The following is a 13,335-nucleotide window of genomic DNA, read 5'->3' on the forward strand; positions in this document are numbered from 1 at the left end:
TCATTTTACAGATGTATAATTAGAGATTAGAAGGGGTTCAGAAGCCATGCCATCTACTCCTTCCTTGGACCACTGGGGAAACTGAGGCCCACATAGGGAAAGAAAGTGACTATTCTGGTGTACTTTAATCCATGCGCTTTATCCCAGGGAGCCAGGAGACTATCTCAGAAATATCTCTTCAGTCTCAACTACTTACAACCTTCCAAAGCTAGACTGGAGAGGAAGAAGATGGTGGGTAAGCAATGAATGAAGGAAAACTATGAGAAGTACCCTCATTGGGGAAAAAATGGTTGGAAAACACTAGGGTTAATCAAGGCAGGCAGGTTTCTTTACTAAGTATAAGTCTTAGGGCCATACAGCTTTGTGAGTCTACAGGTGAGGCTGTGTCGTGCAGCATCCCTCAGATGGCTGGATCACGGATGCTTTCCCTTGGAGTATAGCATCTCAGGAGGCTGGAGTTATGGACCACCCCTGAGGAAACACTATGTAAGCTATAGGCAATTTTTAAGCCATAAAGAAAAATATTTTCTTATTTTTAGTATAAAAAATTTTACACCCATGCAATTGATTTTAAGCAACATTCAACTATATTGAAGGATGATTTTAAGTGAATTTAAAGACTCAATTTGATAATTTTTCAATGATTCATAACATTTGTCATGAGAAGTATAGGATTTGCTCCTTCCATTTATATTTATACATTATTTTATTTTTGAGACAGTCTCACTCTGTCACCCAGGCTAGAGTGCAGTGGTGCTATCTCAGCTCACTGCAACTTTTGCCTCCCCGTTTCAAGCGATTCTCCTGCCTCAGCCTCCTGAGTAGCTGGGATTATAGGCGTGAGCCACCTTTCCCAGCTAATTTTTGTATTTTTAGTAGACATGGGGTTTCACCATGTTGGCCAGGCTGGTTTTGAACCCCTGACCTCAGGTGATCCACCCACCTCAGCCTCCCAAAGTGCTGGAATTGCAGGTATGAGCCACTGCACCCAGCCTCCTTCCACTTTTCATTCTTCTGATGTGGCAGTTAATTCTCGATGTCTTCTATTTTTTTTAACCTGGAAATTTAACATGTATATTTAGCTTAATTTCTCAAGTTAATATCTTTACCCTTCTCCTGACCAATTCAATGACCTGAGTATGCTTAAACTCTAACCACTCCCCATTGACTTATATGCCATTATTGCCCAGTGTTTTAGTTGCGTCTTATGTCTGGAAGCCCCTACAGTAGACATTACAACTATTGTTTTATATACCAACATTCATATAGATTTGTTCACATGTTAACCACTTTGCTTTCTTTCTTTCATTCTTTCGTACATCTCAGACTTCTGAGTTCTCTTACTGAAGATCTGTTTATAACAAACTGTTTTGCTTTGTTTACAAATTTCTTTATATCACTTTTTATTCTTAAAGGGTAGTTTTATTTGGTACTAAATCTAGGTAGTGGTTACCATCTCTAAAGTTCAATTTCCTCATCTGTTAAAAGTGGAGAGTAAATATCTTCCTTAGTGATTTCATGAGGGGGTTCTTGGGAGCATCACATGGCATAATGACTAAAAGCTTTCAGTGAACGAAGCTCAGGTGTTGACGCTGTCTTCTGTGCCCTGAGAAAACCCTGGGAGTTGTGTAAGACAGTGCTTGCTTTCAGTAAACATGCTCTTTGCCAAAATGTCCTAACACACTGTTGCTCAACCTTGTTTTCATTGTTGATGATTGTCCCTGTAAGGAGCCTTTTTAGATTTTTTTCCCTAATTGCCCCCTCCTCTCATGGAAATTTGATACTACGAGTAAACTGCAAATCCATTGGGCACTATATGTATATCTGTCCTTTATACCTAGAAGGAGTAAATACTTTTTTTTTTTTTCAATTGGCCACCAAGAACTAGCTTTTGCTCTCTTGAGGGCAATATCGCCCTTGCTGAGAATGTGTGTTCTAGTGGCATTAGAACATTGGCAGCATTTTCAAACTGCAGTGCTGCCTAAGCATTAAACGATCAGGTGCCGGGTGCAGTGGCTTAGCCGGGTACAGTGGCTCATGCCTGTAATCCCAGCACTTTGGGAGGCCAAGGCAGGCAGATTGCTTGAGCTCAGGAGTTCAAGACCAGCCTGGGCAACATGCTGAAACACCATCTCTACAACAAATACAAAAATTAGCTGGGTGTGGTGGCTCATGCCTGTAGTCCCAGCTACTTGGGAGGCTGAGGTCAGAGAATTCCTCAGGACTTTGATGCTGCAGTGAGCCGTGATCATGACACTGCACTCCAGCCTAGGTGACAGAGTGAGACCCTGTCTCAAACAAAACAAACAAAACAACAAAACAAAACAGGATCGGGCTTTGGAATTGGGTAGACCTGGAATTAAATCCTTGCTGTCATTGAGTAGATGTGTCACATCAGGTAGAGCTACTTCGCCTCTCTAAGCCTGTTTTAGATCTCAAACATGGTGACAGTATTTAAATAGGCATTTAATACCGTGCCCAGAACATAGTATTTGATAAATGTTAGCTACTAACAAACATTTCCAAAAGAGGGTACTCCTTAACATTTTTCTTTTCCTATAACATATTTTAACATATTTAGTTATTATAAAAGTAAGTTATTTATGTCCACCCCCTCTCCAATTCCCCACACCATAAGGGACATGGAACTGGCCCAGTGAGGAGGAGGAGGACTCCCAGAGGGACTGGAAGGCAGCCCTGTGGCAGGGGAACAGAGAGAGGTCCTGGCAGGTTGACTCTCAGGGTGGCTATGCAGAGGCCACCACTAGGGTCCAGCTACTTCTGACCACACTGGAGGACATTTCTCTAAAAGTCTTAAAGAAGAATGAGAACTTGCTAAGAGAGGGGCCAGCTGGAGTTTCTCCTAAGGAGAAACAGATTGGAAGTGTAGAAGGCTTTCAACCAGAATTCAGCTGTGAACATTTGACCACTTTTCAAAGACCTCTAACATATCTGGATTAGGTTCCAAAGAAGCTGTTACTTAGAGTTCAGTTTGGAGCTTGGATTGAACAATGACCACCAACAAAAATGTACAGGTGTTTGCCTGTGTGTTAAGGATCTTCTCTGGGGCTGGGTGCGGTGACTCATGCCTGTAATCCCAGCAGTTTGGGAGGCTGAGGCGGGCAGATTGCTTGAGCTCAGGAGTTTGAGACCAGCCTGGCCAACGTGGTGAAGTCTTGTCTCTACTAAAAATACAAAAATTAGCTGGGTGTGGTGGCATGTGCCTGTTGTCTCAACTACTTGGGAGGCTGAGGTGGTAGAATCGCTTGAGCCCAGGAGGCAGAGGTTACAGTGAGCCGAGATCACCTCACTGCACTCCAGCCTGGGTGATAGGAAAAAAAAAAAAAAAGATCTCTTTGGCAGAATGTTTTCTTTCAGCATGAAAATAGAATGCCAAGGCTATGCCAATGTGTGGTTTAGATAAAGTGTATGTTTTGGTCCAAAATGTTTCATGAGTGCAATGTTAATTGTATGCTGGTGAACCTGGCCCAGTTATAAGAATGTTCTAATTTATAAATGTGTCTTTTTATGTAAGTTAAGATACTTTTAAGCCTTGGGAAAGAGAGGCTAGTCATTTAGGAATTAGACCAGACTGTATATAACAGCATAAAATGACAGTGACTTATACACATAAGGGTTTGATTTTCTCACATCAAAGAAGTCCGCATGTAGGCAGTTCAAGGTCCCTGTTTGTCAAGACTCGGTGTCCTTTTACATTTCTGCCCTGCCATCCTAGTTTGTGACTGCCATCTTTGGTGAAGGTGATCTCATTCCCAGAAAATTGGAGGTAGGAAGGGGCAAAGGGAAAGGGGGGCCGGGGCTCCCTTTACTGTGCCTCCCTGTTTTTTCTTACATCTAATTGGCCAGTAAGCTAGCTGGGAAGAAGCTGGGAAGTGTAGTCTTATTCCAAAAGGCAATGTTCCTGTCTAAAAGTCAGGGTTCTGTTATTACCAAGGAAGAAAGACCACTGGGAGTGAAGTGAGCAGATAATAACCTGTGCCTATGTAAGACTGTTTCTGTCCATGTACAGGATCATCAAGGTGACAGAGAGACAGAGAGAGAGAGAGAGAGAGAGCACTTTATAAAGGCTAAGACCTGCTGACAGCTTCAAGGAATAGCACTGAGTTGATATCATCAGACAAAGTCCTGTTTTTCAGCTTCTTCCAGAAAAGACGAGATGGGGCTCCCCATAGCTGAGCTGTGTTCCAGGAGCATCTCCAACCATTCCAAGGGGAAGAGTGCAGGGCATGGAGCCTTCTGTCTTGTGGAAGAAGTAGGGACATGGAGGATCAGGGCAAGAACAGTTGTGTGGGGTGTTTGTGTATCTCAATGACTTGTGAGATTTCTTTTTCCTTTTTGATTTGCATTTGGCAAATCCTCTCTCCCCCTTTTAAGCCCCTAGTGTTAAAAAGTTCTTGAAATGGATTGTAACAAATAAAGTTAGGCCAGGGAGAGCTGAAATGCATTGTGTATTAGTCAGGGTTCCTTAGAGGGACAGAACTAATAGGACGGATGGATGGATGGAGATATCTATATCTAATCTCTATCTATCTATCTATCTATCTATCTATCTATCTATCTATCTATCTAGAGTGTGAGTGCATTTATTAAGTATTAACTTATATGATAACAAGGTCCCACAATAGGCTGTCTGCAAGCTTGAGGAGCAAGGAGAGACTTGGGAGTCCGAGTCTCAAAACTGAAGAGCTGGGAGTCCAATGTTTGAGGGCAGGAAGCATCCAGCGTGGGAGAAGGATGAAGGCTGGGAGGTTAGGCCAGCCTCACCTCTTCATTTTTATGCCTGCTTTATATTCATTGGCAGCTGATTAGATTGTGCCCACCAGATTAAGGTTGGGTCTGTCTTCCCCCAGTCCACTGACTCAAATGTTCATCTTCTTTGGCATCACCCTCACAGACACACCCAGGATCAATACTTTGCATCCTTCAATCAAATCAAGTTGATAGTCAGTATTAACCATCACAGGTTGTGTGTAAATCACTGAAGTTGGCCTACAAAGTAATTTTGCAAGGGCCTTCTGCCCAAAGGTGGGTAGATTCCCTGGGAGTTCGGTCAGCAACACACCAGATTCTTCTGTTTGCTTCTGAAGCCTGAGTTGACTTCTGGAGGCTTCTTCCTGGAGCAGGACTAGTTGGATGAGATAAAAGTGCTCTTTGAGATCTCATGGAGTAGCATTACTTGAGTTATAAAATCTAATCATGGGCTTAAAACATGTAAATAGGAGCTTTCAGATTGCAAGTTCAACAAGAATTGTTCACAGTTAGTGGTTGCTTTTGTGGTATTTTGGGAAGAACATGGGCATAAAACTTGGCTCTACCACTCGCTATGTGGCCAGCTGCCAGTTCCTGAACCCTCCTGTGTCTCAGTTTCCTCACTGATTGTTGAAAGGAGTAAACGAAATCATTTGTGTGTGGGTTTGTGTGTGTATACAATACGGGTTTTAATGTAGTTGTAATAATATCAAACTGTTTCTTTTGAATCTTATTTTCTTTATTCAATGCCCCATCATACACATTTTCCATGTTATTACATATCTTTACAGTGCCGATATTCATTTAACCATTTTCCTATTTTTGAATATTGAAGTTGGATATTGGCTTCCAGGTTTTCTTGATGCAAAAATCTTTGAAATTATTCATTTAACTAGATTTTCAGAAATTAAATTGCTGGGTTAAGGAGATTTGGATACATATTGCCAAATTATTTTTCCAAAAGGCTTTAACTAATTTATTCCACCACCAGCAACAGAGGACAGAGCAATTTTTGTCATTCTTAAGTATGTCATAAGCCATATTCATACTCCAGCCTGGGCAACAAGAGCGAAACTTCCTCTTAAAAAAAAAAGAAATGCATATTATAATTTGTAACATGACAATTTTATAGGTGAAAAATAAAATCCCGGTTTAAAATTTTGTATGTTTTTTTATGACTAGTGAGATTGCATTTTTTTCAAATGTATTTTCCAGTCTGAGATCCACTTTTGTAAGTTGTTTGTCCGGTATGGCTCCAGTGCATTATTCTGTTGGGTGTTAGAATACAGAACATCTTCAACATAGATTCAGTTTGGTGTCCTGATTGTGAACATGACTCCATTTGTGTTATATGGGTGTGATTGTATTCAACTGGGAATATGTGCTTTTTGGCTAATGTACAAAATGCTGGGTGCGCCAGAGATGTGTCTGAAATTCATGGGATGAGACTTTTATCTATTTCTCCTTCCACAGAATCTTTAGTTGTAGCTGGAGAAAAGGCAAGTGAATTCCTTTTGGAGCTGGGTAGAAAGGGCATGGAGTTAAGGGTCACGAAGTCAGCACATTCCCTTGTGGAATTGTGCCTGTAATCTGCTGATTTTTACCCTGATTCTCTACCTCTCATTTTGCCTGAAGTGACACTGTCCCTAGACCAGTCCGTGGCCAGCCCACATCATTTCTTTTAGGGTTATCTGAGGATCTGAGGTCCATGTGTTTCACAAGTACCCACAGGATGTGCCCACCATTTCCCTGCAATTCAATTCCAAGTCTGCGTTCTGAAGTAGAGGTTTCAACCCTGGGAGATACTTGTGGGTGTTGGAAGTGAGGGGTGGGCCTGGGGAAGGACTGAGTCATGAGGGTCACCAGGGCCTCAAGGAAGAGAAAGTTTCACCAGCTTCACCTCTTCAGAAGGGATCTCAGCCATGCAGATTCTTGGAGGGAATTATGAGGCTTTTAAAGTTACAGAGATGTCCTCAGCTCTGAGCAATGTTCTGAGGAGTAAAGTCGTCATCAGCCCATTTTGGCCCTATGTGGGCATCCTCTTTCCCACTCTTTCCTCTTGGGAGGAGGGACTCCAGTTTCATAGCTTGCCAGGGCTTTGGGCTTGTAGTATGGGAAGAATATGGAGCCAGGTGGAACTCTTGACCATAAGGATTTCATTTCCTGGTGACTTGAATCTTTAGGCCCAGAGGCTGTTCAGAATCTAACCAGCTACAACAAAATTGGGACTTGAGGGGGATTCAAAAAAACTTGGCTTTAAAAATTAGAATTAACAACAAGAGAATGGTTAAATGAGTTCAGGTATAAAAGACTGCAATAGTTAAAAAGAAATAAGGATACAGACATAAAAAGATCTTTGAGATGTACTGTTAACTGAAGAAAACAAGTTGTAGAATAAATTTTAAAATACAATCATGTTTATGCAAAAGAACAACAACAAAAAAACCTAGCTTTCTCCCCGCCACAGGTACATGCATGAAACCATACCCAGGAGGTTAGGAAGATGCCACACTCAATGGATGACAGTGGCTGCCTCTGGGGAGTGTGTGTGAAGGTCGACCAGACCTTGCACTTTGTTTTGTTCACATTTTAAAAGATAATGTAATTACGTCTTTCTGCTGTAATCAGAAATAAAAAAAATAGAACAACTGGCTTGAAAATCTAGGATGCAAATCCTTCTGCTTATCTGAGACCCAGGTGGTCACTGGTTCAGTCCTGATGCAGAGCAATGGCACTGACATTGAAATTGCACTCAAAGAAACCGAGCTGCAGCTCACCATGGACATGCTGTAGGATTCCAACCAGGAAGTGCTCTGAGCTTCACAGGGTTGCTGTGAGTATTAAATGAGATAATATATGAATGTGCTTTGCAAAAGTTAAAGTGGGAGACACATATAAGTTAGAAATACTATACTGTGTCATTACATTCTTGTCCTAGCTCCCAAAGTGAAAGTGGGATAAGAATGCAAGCACCACAACCCGACGAAGTAGATATTATTATGATCATCTCCATTCCACAGCTGAGGAGTTAAGTTTTAGTTAATTTTCTATTGGTCATTCGGCTGTTCAGCTGCAGTCAGAACTTGAACCCAGGCTCCCTGCTGTTCTCAACTGCCACTGCATGTTGAAGCACTTGGACACATTTACAGCCATGTGTATATATATTTACCGTTTCCTTCTTGGAGCAGTTCTGACAAAGCTGAGATTTAAACCTCCAAGAACAAATACATGAAACTGATTCTAAACACTGTAGAGTATTTATGATGTGTTTGTGCTAGGCATTGTAGGAATAACAAGTGGCTAACATTTTCTGATCATCTGCTGTGTGCAAGACCCTCTTCTAAGCGCTTTACATGTATTAGTGCGCACAACTTTATGCAAGAGGTACTACTATCCCCACTTTACAGTTGAGAAAAATGCTGCACAGAGAGTTTAAATACCTTGCTCAAAGCAAAGACGTTTAAGATATGGTCTCTACCCTGAGTCCAATATGCGTGAAATAAAACAATGGAGAAGTGCTGCAATGCGGCTATCTACAAAGTTCCAAGGGCGCTCAGAGAGTACCATCCCTGCAGGGAAAAGCGAAGCACTTCGTGTGAGATCCTCAAAGTCCGAGGTGAGCCACTTCAAGCAGGGGCGGGGCGCGTGTGCAAGGCCCTGGGCTGAATTAATGAGAACCCGATCTCATGTTCTGGGTCAGAACCGAGCTCCATCCGGACTGCAGCGCAAGCCAAAGAAATGCAGCGGCTGCTGTCCCGGCTGGGCCCTTCCGCATACCCCGGGGGCATCGGGCCAGGGAGCCCTGCTCCCCTTGGGCCGCGGGGTTGGTAAGCAGCAAACCGAGCTGAAGCGGCCAAGAACCCTCCCGTAGGGCAGAGTGAGGATTGGCGGGAGAGAAAAGCCTAAAGGGACTGTAGCAATTGGCTGCCGCCTTTTCCACCGTAGGAGGATCGGGCTGACACTCCCAGCGTTGGGGCTTATTCAGGTAAAGATGATGTCTGCAGCCCCATCTTGCTTCAGAGACCTCCCGTTCTGCGCTTATCACTGCGTCCCCGGAAACCAGACGTCCCTTAAGAGACTTAGCCAATTATCATCCACGGCCATTACCGTGGCGAGCCTAGCGCTGTCAGCGAGTTTCTGATTGGCTGTTGCTGGAAGGGGGCGGGCCCGGAGAAGAACTGCGCGGCGTGGGGAAGGAGCCCTGCTTGCCCACCGTTCTCTCCAACTCAGGACGGACGGCGCCGCCAAGTGGTCTGTAGGGGTAATGCCTCGCGCTGTTGCCCCGCAGAGGGCGGGCTTGGCTTGCCAGGCTCCTGGAGAGGAAAGCCTTTTAACCTAAATGAAGTAGAAAGAGAAATACCTAAACTTGAGTAGGAATCAGTCGTGCTGAATAAGAGAGCTCTTAGTCAGAATGCCTGTCGTCGGTTCCAGCTCCACATTAACTCAGTTTCCTTTCTTTCCTGAGCCTCATATGTCAGATGGGGATAATGATAATACCTATCTCCAAGGCTTGCCATGAGGTTTCAATGAAATTAATATGTTTAAGGTTCGCACAGTGCCATGCACATAATAGGTACACGATAAGCAATAACTGGTGGGGATCAGTGCACTGGTTAAGAATGAGCATTCTGGGTCAGTGTCGTGACTCACACCTATAATCTCAGCATTTTGTGAGGCTGAGGCAGGAGGATTGCTTGAGTCCAAGAGTTTGAGAGCAGCCTGGGAAACATAGTGTGACCCTCTCTCTACAAAAAATAAAATTATCTAGACGTGTGATGTGCGCCTGTAGTCCCAGCTACTTGGGAAGCTGAGGTGGGAGGATCACTTGAGCCTGGGAGGTCGAGGCTGCAGTGAGATGAGATTGCACCACAGCACTATAGCCTGGGTGACAGAGTGAGACCTTGTCTCAAAAAAAAAAAAAAAAAGAAAAAAACAAAAAGAATGAGAATTTTGCCGTTTGAAAGAATACCTGTTGAGTCCCAAGCCTGCATAGCACTAGCATGGTGAGATTACATAGCCTCCCTGTCTCAGTTTCCTCATCTGGAAATGAGACTAACAATAACACCTACTTCATGGAATTGTGGTTTAATTGTGGTACTGATAAAATACCCAATACAAAGCAATCAATAAATGTTGGCCCCTATTATTCATATCATTTATGAATATTTATAAAGAAGGAAATAATGATTATTATTTCCCTTCTTCCTCCCCCAGGCAATAGGCTACTTCAGCCTGAGTTGGCCCTTCAGAAAGAGGAATAGTGGCTTGCTTTGTCTGGAGTTAGTCTGTAAACCTATGACACTCACACGTATGAACATAGGACTTGGAAAATCTCTATATCACACTCTTGCCCACGGTTTACATTATTCTTTTAGGCACTGTTTTCTTAAGCCCCATTGGCACCTGACGAAAGCATAACATTATAATGATTAACTTATTGGAGTAGAATTGGTTTATTAGAGTATCTTTTAAGTTGGCTGTAGTGTTCAACAGTATTCTGAGGGCAGTGTACATAGAAGGACATGTACTGATGAAGACAGGGGTTTCAGGGGTTTGAAATCAAAGGACATAAGTCAGCATATACTCTAGGGTGAGCCTGGGTTGGGACCAATGATGGTGAAGTGTGTAGCGGTGGTTGGGTGATTGGTTGGGAGCAGGGAAGTCTGGAGTGTTTCTGAGTCATGGGAAGATTACTGGACAGACTTGGAGACTTGAATTCCGGCTAAAACGAATTCACTCTCTGGCTGTGTGATCTTGGACAAGTCACTTATATTTTCTGAGAGCTGATTTCTTTGTAGTAAAATGAAAATAGAATATGATTCTTGTGTGTAGTGCATAATAAGTACTCTATAACTGCTAGTTATTGTTGTTATTCATAGTATCACAAATAATTCCTCCTCAAACGTATGTTGCGAGAATCATGGAGAAATCTAATCTGTTTTTATATTTCAAGAGTGATGAGTGCCTAAGATCACCAAATTAACAGTTTGGGAGTTTGGCAAGGGTTAGTCTACCTTTCCTTTCTTTTCCATTTTGTAGTTCTTATCTTCTATTCTGTCCTTAATTAAAAGTCTATCCTTCAAGTCACACAAGTGACCCAGTTCAGTGAGGACCTTCATGGTTCTTTGGATGCCTCCCTGCTGTACCATACGTTTGACCACCTCCCATCATCTGCCCCACCCACTTCCTTCTCTTCTGGCCTATAGGAGAGGACTCTAGCTAGAGCTTAGGCCCTGTGTACAGTGGTCTCATGTATCTTGGCAGCCCCAGGATTCCAGGGTTCTTCTTTGGATGAATGACCTTGTAATTGAAGCCCAAAGTTTAAGGGTGGTACTGCTGAGCACATATTGTGGAGGTAAGTGGGTAGGACAGCTGACACCCTCTCCAATTAATCATCCAGCAATAATTTTGGTGTGGTTACTATAGCCTGGTTACTTTGGAGGCCACATTCTTCCATTCTGAAGATATATGTAGAGTTATTTCTCAGTTAAAAATGAAGACAGGCATAATTTTTAGTGGGAAAATATGGGGCTTTTGTGTTGGGCAGATTTAAATTTGAATCTGGTCCTTTGCTATGTGATCTTAGAACTAGTTGATTTTTTTTCACAGTTTGCTTATCTATAGAATGGGGACAATTGGAATAACAGTAGTAAAAAGGAGTGAACTTTTGATAAATACAATAATGCAGATGAATCTTAAAATAATCATGTTGGATATAAGATGCAAGACAAAAAGATTACGTACCGAGATTATGTTTATATAAAGTTCTAGAAAATGCAAACTTATCTGTAGTGTCAGAAAGCAGGTCAGTGGTTGCCTGGGGACGAGCAAGTGGAGGGGCAGGAGGAAGGATTACAAAGAGAGAGAGGAAAACTTTGGGAGCTGATAGATATGTTCATTACCTTGATTGCAATATGGCTTCCCAGGTATATACATATATCTAAACTTATTAAATTGCACATTTTAAATATGTGCAGTTTATGACATCAGTCTTGAAACTGTTAAAATGGGGATAATAAAATCTATTCATAAATAGTTGGTGATGTTTTAATGAAGAAAACATGTTAAAGTGCCAGAAATACAGCAGGCGATCAATAATGGGCACTCACTTCTTTCCCATTTTCATACTTTAAAAAAGAACACTAGGGAATTAACTTTAGCATAATATTTATATGACAAAGCCTATAAGTGGCACCAATAGCTTAAGTAATATAGAATACACATTTTCCTGTCTTTCTTGGTATCATAAGTACAGTATTATAAAGATTAAATGATGCAATCACATAAAGAACTTTGAACATTTCTGGGCATATAGTAAGTACTTGTTAATTGTTTTTTATTGCATTTACTACTATTGTTATGATGGGTTTGATGGAAGGCATGGAGTGAATAATCAGTAAATATTGGTTACATGTAATTGTAATTATTTTCATTATTAAAGTGGATGAGGAGGAAAGATTTGCTAAAAGATCAAGGAAGCTGATTTCCAAAAGAGTTTGCTTTTCTTGAGATTTGATGGGGCTTGGATTTATGTGTTTGTTTGATGCTAAATTGTGACAGAAACCATCTGGAAGACAGTTGGTGAGTGTCTTCTACAGGAACATAGCAACTCATTATGATTGTTAATATAGATGATATTAAAGGTAGCAGGTGCATTTATAATGATCAGTGAATTTAAATGGGATTAAATGGTTTCCAGCCATTAACAAAGTGGTACCAACATTTGGTAGACATTATCTTAGTGTCAGACAGAAGAATCTCATGAGGCACTCGTTAAAATGCAGATTTGTGGGACCTACCTTCAAAGTCTCTGATTCAATGGCTCTTGGATGGCTCAGGAATCTGCAGTGTAATGGACGCCCTCAGTTGATTTTAATGCAGGTTATCTGTAAACCATTCTTGGAGAAGCACTGGTCTAAGACATTGGGACCTTGGACAGCTCCTCGTGACCTTGGACCAAGGTTTCAGGACCCGAGACAGAGCCCAGAGTTTCCAACTCCATACCTTGCGGGAAATTTACTTTAATTCTCACGGAAGCATGCTCATTTTCCTAGAAACACCACCACCACCACCAGCATTCCTTAAATCCATACTTTTGGAAACTGAAATTTCTGATTTCTGTGTGCCTTCTCCTTATTCCAAAACTCTTTTGGAATAAGGAGAAGGCACACATGGTGCATCATATTTTATCATAGGAGAAAATAGTCTAAACCCAGAGTGCTTAGCTTGGAAACTGATGCTGTGAGGGTGCACGTAGTTTTCAAAGGATCTGAGACCCTCCTGAAATTGTATGTAAATTTATGAGGAAGCTTATTCACATATATTTTCGTGGATGGGGAAATTTTTCTCCACTTGAGGGTGGAAATATTCTGGATACACCAATGTACATGCTTTTAGGTACAACTTATGTACTTTGATGGACCTCTTAAGATTTGTGTGTGTGATGAGAAAATTTTATTTCTTCCATGTTACTCAAGCAACTAAAAAGTATATGTATCCCTTCAAATATAACCATATCAATGAAAACAAGCAAATGATCTCTGAAGGTGTCCAACTCTGACATTT

General features: G+C 41.8%; 1 long non-coding RNA gene across 1 annotated transcript in view; it reads left to right on the forward strand.

Annotated features, from left to right (window-relative positions):
• Nucleotides 1–13,335, forward strand: part of LOC107973442 (uncharacterized) — a 1,262,479-nt gene that overhangs the window by 80,872 nt on the left and 1,168,272 nt on the right. The window lies entirely within an intron of this gene.

Source organism: Pan troglodytes, chromosome 12, assembly GCF_028858775.2.
Source record: "Pan troglodytes isolate AG18354 chromosome 12, NHGRI_mPanTro3-v2.0_pri, whole genome shotgun sequence".
Lineage (NCBI taxonomy): Eukaryota > Metazoa > Chordata > Mammalia > Primates > Hominidae > Pan > Pan troglodytes.